The sequence below is a fragment of the Cornus florida genome, unplaced genomic scaffold (assembly GCF_030987335.1).
Source record: "Cornus florida cultivar Cherokee Brave unplaced genomic scaffold, ASM3098733v1 CherokeeBrave_3.0.0_Hap2_Chr06, whole genome shotgun sequence".
In the NCBI taxonomy this organism is placed as follows: domain Eukaryota; kingdom Viridiplantae; phylum Streptophyta; class Magnoliopsida; order Cornales; family Cornaceae; genus Cornus; species Cornus florida.
In genome coordinates this window covers 84,711,175-84,720,921 of record NW_026775576.1, presented here as the reverse complement: position 1 = coordinate 84,720,921, position 9,747 = coordinate 84,711,175, and positions in this window count along the sequence as shown.

The window sequence follows — 9,747 nt, the reverse complement described above, 5'->3', positions numbered from 1 at the left end:
CTAAGGCTGCATCCTAGTTTAGGTGGTTAAAGCATGTGAAACTTTGATAGATTATTCTTGCCTATTAATTTTATGAATTTCTTGAAGGTAATGTAGCAATTTTATGTTGTTGCATTCCATGGTCATATGTATATGTTGTTCTCCCAAGTAAATTGTTTTCTAGCATGTTTATAGGGTAGGTAGTGGATTCATTTCCCTAGTCCTCTCTACCTAGATTTATTTCCTCTAAATTTCTTACAAATTATTGTTTTTATGCAATTTTAATTCCTAATTCTAATGACAAACCAAACCCAAACTCTATACCCCTTTCATCAAACTAAAAGTGAATTTAAAGACCTTGATTGCCATAAACTAGCAGTCCCAGTGGTTCGACTTACCAGTCCAATAGCCCTATTTTACAATGATTTGTGCTATTGCAAATGGTTGATTTATTATAGATCGAATCCTAACCGATCAGAAAATTTATATATTTACCCATTACCACGTTCATTGCTGCCGAAGTTTTCGTTATTGTGATACCCCTTGGATCCAAGACACGGGTTGATCAGGCCCAGGCCCAAACCCGAGGGAATATCAAACAATTAAAGTATTTTAAAGTGAACACAGATGACAAAATGAATTTAATAAATAAAGTTTAAGCTGGAAGAAACAAAAAGTAAAATCCTTTATAATTAAATACTTAGAATCTGATAATCCAAAACTCCATCAGTTTAACAACTCGGGAATCCATCTCTAGTGGACCCCTAATAAAAATCCCAAACTAATCGAAAGTAAAAACTAAAAATAAAATCCAAATCTAATATTTGGAAAGAAGTCCTACGTCGTCGGTAGAATGGAAGATCGTCTCTACTCAGCACGAACAAGCTCTAGACTGGAAATGTCTGATACCTGAAAAATGATGAGTGGGTCAGGCCCACATGCAAGTTCTATACTACTACTACCCAAGCAGAGACCCGATACGCATGTACATCCTAACCAATCCAACAATAGCTAATAGTCCGTAGATAAATATATATATATATATAATCACACTACAGGACTCTCACTGGACTACAGGCTTGTCTCAACCTGACTAGTAGGCACCATGCGAAAATGCACCCAAAGGTGGGCATGACTACCTAGTCCTAGCAGGGTACACATCTAACCATCATAGCCATCTATGCATCCCAATGCATATACGCTCCCTAACCAACGACTCTGAGACTCAGGCTCATATCGTGGCATCATAAAAATATATTTAAATTCCATTCCAAACCAAAGTGTCACTCAATTATTTATTGATCTGACACAGAAGACAGGTAGGACTTAACTTTTGTAGTTAATCCATCCCTTATTCCAGAGTAGGTAGGACTTAGCATTTTTAAGCTAATCCCCCTAGTATGTCACCGTCCTATACCGGTGCATACAAAACATCCATCCAGAATTGATAATATATATATGACAGCATAACATATCAATATCAACATACCCAATCATAAGCATAACAAGAATGTTTAACTAGCATGCTTGTTCAATACATCCAGTACCTGATTCTCTAACAACTTTTAAATGCAGAGAATAAATATAACCATCCTGTAACTCACAATAAGCATAATAATAACATTAACAATATCTACATGCTTACTTGTAATTACTCCACCACATCCCACAAGTTGACATAAACAATTGTTTTGGTAACCATCAACTAGTTCCTTATTAAGTATTAACTGAATTTATATTAGTTAATAGGCTTAATCCCATACCCCTATTATATGATTTACATATCAAACTCCTAATTCAATTGCTAAATTAAAATTAAACAACTTGAATCATCCACACAAGGCAACCATGTAAACTTTCTTAACAGTTTCATAACGTCCCTTCTACTAACCTTCTATGGTATAATATGTATTTTCATGCCTTCTGAAGTTTTAGTAGAATTTAAACATCACTGAGAACCTCTAATTAAACTCTCAGTTGCCCCTGGAAACCCATTAACCCAAGCACAGTAGCTAGCAGTCTCGCAGAAAACCAAAAAAAATGAAAACCCACAAAGGAGCCGGCTCCACCCAAAGTGGAGCCGCCTCCATCTCCAAGTAGAGCCGGCTCTACTACAAAGTAGAGCCTGCTCCACTTTTTAATTGAGCCTGCTCTACTTGAAATAGAGCAGGCTCCTTCCCCTGTGCGTCGTTTTTCCAATTCCGGCGGTGTCCGGCTGTGTTGATCCTCCAAACCAAATTTCTTGCTGATTAAAATTAAGTTCTTGGGTGTTCAAAAGTTAATTAAGTTCCTTGATTAATAATCACATTCAGTGGGAACAAAAATTAAACAAAATAATTTAAAAACGATTAACATGTACCTAAAAGAAAACATGTTGTTCAACTTCTTCTCCAACTCTGGCAACTTTGTTCCTCCAACCCAAGTTTCTTGTTGATTTAAAACTAAGTCCTAGGGTATTCCAGAGTAATTTAAATTCATCATTCATTAATTGAATTCAATTGGAACAAGACTTACACAGAACAGCTCCTAAGTGGATTAAAACCCATACAAGAACACACACTGTTTCAGGTATCTAGCCCTGCGTCCCAGATTAATTTTAAGATTTCCCATTATGTTTTAGAACTATTAAAATTCTTAATCCATCAATTGACATCATTAAAATCATGAATTAAGTAAAGCAAAACAGTAAAACAACAACACTGTAAAACAAACAATTTAACAGATCATAAACATATGTTTATTAAACAATGCAAGCATGCGAACCAAATTTGTTTTAATCCTTATTTCATCCTGAGATTGTGTTAGGGATGCAAAGAACACAGGTCAAAGAGGTAGAGCTAGTTATAAAACTTGCCTGTGAGACTCGGTTCAGAAATCTCAACGTCTTTCTTCTAAGTTTTCCCGGCGCCCCTTTGGTTTTCCTCCTCTCTGTTTCTTCTGTCTCCACAATGTGGTTAGGGTTCTAAACCCTTGACAGCCTTATACAGATATATTTATAGGTTTATAAGTTTACACAAAACTCTAGTTTAATTTAAACCTTACACTAAATCCTTAGTCGGCCCATATGAAACCTAATTAATGCCTAATTATGTCGGCTACATACGTGACGTCTAAAACCAAAACCCTTAATTAATCCTACTAACATAAAACTCTATTTAAAGAAAATCCATTTATACTAAAATAAATCATTTAACAATTAATTCAATTTCAAGAAAAATAATTAATTCTATTTAAAGAAAACAATTACATCCAATAATTAAAACCCTATTAAATAAACAATTAAATAAAACAATCAAACAAAAACAAGTCATTTAAATAATTCACAATTCACAATTAAATCAACAAATTTACCACTAAATCCATAAAACACAATTTAAATAATTAAATAAATTCCAAAATTATCCTTGTTAAATTAGGGGTATTACAGCTATCATCAAACGCCTCAAGATTTCACTTCTTGAACCACCAGCTGCCACCGCTGCCCTCACATTACCACTGAAAACACTTTCACCAGTCGACGAGTCAGCAGCACCATCCGCTCGATCCAATTCATCATCACTTATATGCACAAGCCCTTCTGAGCTTTCACTCTCCGATAGATTGACTACCGCTACCTTTCGTTTACGACGAACCAAATTTATGAGCGGTTCATCGCTTTCATTGCCTGACATCTCCTTCGCTTGCCCTTTGCCTATCCTCGACTCGAATGGAGCCCCAGCTTGGGCTGCACTTGGTCTAGCGGAAGTGTAGCCTCTGGTTACTCTAGGCTCGAAAGGAAACCCAGCCACAACAGCCTCCGGCACTGCAGCATATGTAACCTCACCCATTTCTTAGACTAACGGTGCCATGATTGAACGATTTCCTCGCACTCCCATACGAGGCAAACACAAAGACACATCATCTTTATAAATTGGTACATGCTCACATGGCTGGGGCACTTGCAAACAGAATGTCTTAAATGCCTCCACACACTACTCCCAGAACAATCGATAGCCCTCTGTAATGTCACCCAAGCGAGATCAAGAGGGAATCACAACATAATCCATACCCTCTTCTGACAAATCATACTGTATTGAGAAACGATACAAAGTCTCTTCCAACTCCTCATACTTTTCCACAAGTTCACACGCTCTTGGCACACCTTGGTCAAACCCATATTGCCTCAGCATACGCTTTGGATTATAAACCTTCAGCACATCCCCCAGCTCAAATCGTCCAGGCACATAACATGGGGTCACCACTAACGCAAAAGACTGCTTATCCCGATTGCAGGGCTCCTATCTCGGGTTAAACACGCTCGACTCTTCCCAATACAGCTCTACATCAATTACTCCAGCCACTTTGTCTCTATAAGGTCTAAAAATGAACTTCGGCTCTAAATCAATCACATTACCTAAAGGAACTCGCCACGTACCACCAATCCAGCACTTCCCTCGTGCTCCTTCAAGATCTCCCAACTTCAGCTGCAGGGGACCATACGAGGGAAAACATTCGTACAAGAACATTTGCAGAAATCCAGTGGCCAAGTACGACACCATAGGATAATGTCCCACTGATTGCACGCAATCCTCTGCTACCATGTCTAATCGCTGATATAGTGTATCCAAAAATAGAGGTCCCAAAGGGAGAGCAACACCACTGGCTATTTTAACTGCTACCTGGCACCACCCACTCAACAAAGCAACATCCGAAGTCCCCGGAAAAATATACTTCGATAGCCAGCATAGCACATACTCCGCGGGGTGTCCAATTTTGTCTCCATCGATTGTTGGGCGTTGTGACTTATCACCCTTAAATAAGGGTTGAAAGTCTTTGAAAAAATATCGAATCCAAGCCCCAGTTATACTTTTTCTCACCCCTTCACTCCTTTCTTCGCGCAGGCCACCCTTTCAAAAAAGGATCCATAACTTTTGGTTTTTTCTAACCCCTCCTCTAAAGTCTCTAGAATGGCTTGCTCTGCCATATCCAACACAAGAGGCACAGAAAATTTTCCCCCTATCACATGCAAGCCCAATAAATGAACCACATCTTACAATGTCGGTGTAAACTCCCCCCACTTCGTGACAAAAGTATGGGTTGCATTACACTATCGTGACAGTAGCAACTCCAATCCTGCGATATCCTTAGGCACCCTCAGGGTTTGAAATAAGCACATGGCTAGAGCCACGTTTACCTGGCGAAGCTAATTCACATAGGGCTTATGTGAGAAGATGTGATCGGTCTACTATTCCTATCCACTACACGGGCCCACAGGTGTCTTAAATTCCAAAAAGTAATAGGGATAAATCCCTTGCTCAATAGCAAAATGGTGTACACTGCTCGCTGGCGGCCTGGCCCCTTCTTCAATGGAGCCCTCTTCCTCCATCAATTGTGTGACTCCACTGTCTATACCTTCTAAAACGACATCCCCAGTGGATGTCCAGAACCCATCTACTGACCCAAAGAACGGTGCTCTGACTCCGGCGGCACCTCCGGCACTAGTTCACCGGTCTTACTTAGTGCATTCCGCTTCATCATATGTCCAGAGACGAGTATTCCAATAAGTAACATAACCTATATCTCTCAACACTTAAATCACCTTCGACAGAGGATCGATTTTGCACTCACTATTTCACTCTTGATCTTTTCCTCTCTTCCCCCCCCCCCCCCGGACATATATTTATATAGGCATGGCGGTTTCGCATTGGGGAAGATGACACTCAAGTGTCACACCCACTAACACAGTCACGCCCTAGCTGAAGCGTCATTTCCATTAATGACTAAACCGGCACAAGTTACATAAGCCCACGTTTCCCAAAGCCATTACACTTACGCCTTTTTACACGCACCTCATTTTCTTTTAAAATTCAAAAATGGCACGTGTAGGGGGGCTAAATGTGGATGTGGTAAAGCCACATTATCTAGTCAAATCTAGGTGGCCCCATAACATCATTAACCCAACCAGGAAAGACGGAATGACAATTGAGATCAAAAAGCTTAAGATTTGGTCGAGAAGTACACCGACCCGACCTAACCATGACCGTCGATCGACGGGCCTAGAACCTCGATTCGACCCAATCACGAATCATTGATCGACAGGTCTAGAACCTCTATCCGACCCAACCACGAATCGTCAATCGACAGGTCTAGAACCTCGATTCGACCCAACCACGAATCGTCGATCGACGGGCCTAGAACCTCTATCCAACCCAACCACGAATCATCAATTGACGGGCCTAAAACCTCGATCCGACCCAACCACGAATCGTAGATCGACAGGTTTAGAACCTCGATCCGACCCAACCGTGAATCCTTAATCAACAGAATGCGAGCCTCGATCTGGCTAGCTACAAACCAGAACGAAGAGTAAATGGTAGGACTTTTTCGTTATCAAGGGAATACAGAGGGGACTTTAGAATGGAGGAAAGAAAACTAGTCAAGTCTTGCAAAGACAAGACCCAATTCGAGGACCAGAGTGAGAGATAGCAGGAGTAAGTATCGCTACCGTTACGTATAATCCTACCTGGGTCATTTAAGGAAAAGTGTTACACTTGATAAATGGGTCTTGAAGGATAAGGATTAAGGCAACGTGATCTTTAAAAGTACATGGGCCCTACCTTATCTAGAAGGAGGCCTAATAAGTGCCTCTTAAATGACCTAAGGCTATAAAAGGAATGAATGAAAAAAGATTAGAGGCAGGCTGTTCGGACCATACACTCCAGGTGCCATATCTCCTACCATCACTTCAGTCCTCGCTTTGAGCTAGTTTTCTCCCCCTTTCTCAACTCTTTTGTTTTCCTCACATTATTTTAAGTGATATATCTCATATTCCTTAACTATTCAACTATATTGTAGAAACAGGTATCTACATTGTCTTAATAGAATTTCATAGGACTTCTTGGTCCTTACAATTGAAAAGTAGGACTAATCAGTAGTTTTCCCATTTTCTAACTGCCATGTTGTTATACTACCCCACTGCTCTTGAAACTGATTTTCAAAAATACATTTTACAGGTGGCATACACTCATCTTCGCCATCCGCACAGCGAATAATTACAATTGGATGGAGTGGTGAGGCGTGGTTACTTTAATAGATAAAGAGGTCCCTTCATTTTTACTGAATCCGTTGTGGGAAGAGAGTACTCTATCCATCAGTCTATTAGCGGATATGAGACTATATTGTCACGGACTTGGACCTTTCCAAGCTCACATGCGGCCTTAGACACTTTCAAACCCCCTTAAAGCGCTAAGTCAGCCTACCCGAGTGTGCTAGCTTAGTGAAGATTAAGGCTAGACAAGTGTTTTGCTTACTTGGGTGTGTAGGAAGAGGTTAGGCAAGTAAGCAAGAGAACTTAGGAATGTATAGATCTTATATTGCTTACAAGGAGAAAATTACAACTTGGTTGCTTGGTGAGGAACAAATGAACTCCCACCTCCTATTTATAGGCCTTTGGCCTTACAAGAACATTCTAGTTGTGTATAAATGTGTGGCCTAGAATAAATGTCTAGAATCCTCCAAAGATATATCTACACAATTCTAGAACTATCTATAATATACAAGACAAGTCTAGAGAATTCTATATAACTCTAGACAAGTCTAGAAAAGGCTAGACAACTCCACACTAATCTAGAGAATTCCAGAAAGTTCCATACTTGTATAGAGAAGTTTAGAAAGCTCCGGTCCATGCAGGCTCCATGTCATCGTCTGCTGGGCGTCTGCGTGGCGCCTGCGAGGCGTAGCCTCTTGGTTACGGGGCGTGGAATTCTCCCCCACCTAAGCTCACGATGCCCTCGTCGCATCTTCTTACTTGAACCGCTAGATATGCTCCGCGAACTACCAAAGTGTATCCTCGTGCTCCCAGCTCGCCTCGCTATCTGGCAAGTTCTTCCACTTCACTAAATACTCTGTATACTTGGGCACGCTTCTCCTGCTCATCACACGATCCGCAAGGATACAATCAACTTCCTTGTCGAATAATGTGACAACAGCCATGGGTGCCCTTTGCGATATGCCCCGGGTAAGGTCTTCCGTGTCTTCATGATAAAGCTTGAGCATACTGACATGAAAGACTGGATGTATCTTTAACTTGGGTGGAAGCTCCACCATGTAGGAGACCTTGCCTACCCTCTTGACAATGGGGAATGGGCCCTCGTACTTCCTTACTAACCCCTTATGCACGCTTCAGAAGGACTTAAACTGTTGGGGTAGTAACTTAACCATCACCTGGTCTCCCACTATGTACTCCACCCGCTTTCGCTTGGTATCGGCCCACTTTTTCATCTTCTTTGCCGCCTTGTCAAGGTACACCCTAGCCAAGTCGGATTGCTCATGCCACCTCTTAGCAAATTTGTAGGCTGCCGGACTTTTACCATTGCAAACCGAAGTAATGGCGTTGGGTGTCATAGGCTGCCATCCTGTAACAACCTCAAATGGACTGTGATTGGTAGCCTCACTCCGTTGCAAGTTGTAAGAAAACTGTGCCACTCCAAGGAGTTTGGCCCAACCTCGCTGATTGACACTTACATAGTGCCGCAAATATAGCTCAAAGAGAGCGTTGATGCACTCCGTCTGCCCATCTAATTGGGGGTGGAAACTCGTAAAGAAGTTGAGATCCGTCCCCATCTTCTTGAAGAGCCCCGTCCAAAATCTACCCGTGAAGTGCAGGTCTCTGTCACTGACAATGTTTTGCGGAACTTCCCAAAGCTTGACCACATGGTCAACAAACAATTCTGCTGCCCTCTCTGCTGTGCAATCTACTGGTGCGGGTATGAAGGTGGCATACTTGCTGAACCAATCTACCACCACTATAATACTCCCGCAACCCTCTGACTTTGGCAAGCAAGTGATGAAATCCATAGAGGCGCTCTCCCATGGTCTCTCTGGAATAGGCAATAGCTCTAGTAGGCCTGCGGAATGCTGTTGCTCAATCTTGTCTTGTTGGCATACAAGATAAGTCCTCACATATGTCTCCACATCATCGCGCATCCGAGGCCAATAATATGAATCTTCAAGGAGTGCTAGTGTGCGCCGCATACCTGGGTGACCAGCCCATTTGGTGTCGTGGTACTCCCGTATCAACTCCTTTCGCAAGTTGCCCCACTTAGGCACAAAGAGTCGGTCCCCTGTAGTGAGAAGCAAGTCATCCCTTAGCCAAAAGTGTCAAGTTTTCCCTTCCTTAGCCAACTGAATAAGGTTTTTTGCTAGAAGATCATGCTGCAACCCTTCCTTGATCCGCTCCACAAAAGGGTGCTGGACCGACTAATAGCTGTGAGCTCGGCCTTGCAACTAAGCGCATCTGCCACAACATTGGCCTTGCCCGGCTTGTACTCAAAATGATAAGTGAACTCTGCTAGGAAATCCTGCCATCGAGCTTGCTTGGGGCTGAGCTTCTTCTGTGTCTGGAAGTAGCTGGTGGCAACATTATCCATCTTGATCATAAATTGTGCCCCGAGAGAGTAGTGCCTCCAAGTACGTAGGCAATGGATGACCGCCATCATCTCTTTCTCCTGCACCGTATAGCGCCACTCAGTGTCATTAAGCTTACGGTTCTTATAAGCTATGGGGTGTTCTTCCTGCATCAACACGACCCCAATAGCAAAGCCTGATGCATTTGTTTACACCTCATATGGCTTGGAGTGGTCTGGCAAGCTAAGTATCGGCTCCTCTGTGACTGCCCTCTTTAAGTCATCAAATGCCCCATGGCATAACTCTGTCCAATTCCAAACACGCGCCTTCTTGAGAAGGTCTGTTAATAGGGCTGCTCTTATAAAGTAACCCTTGATAAAGCGA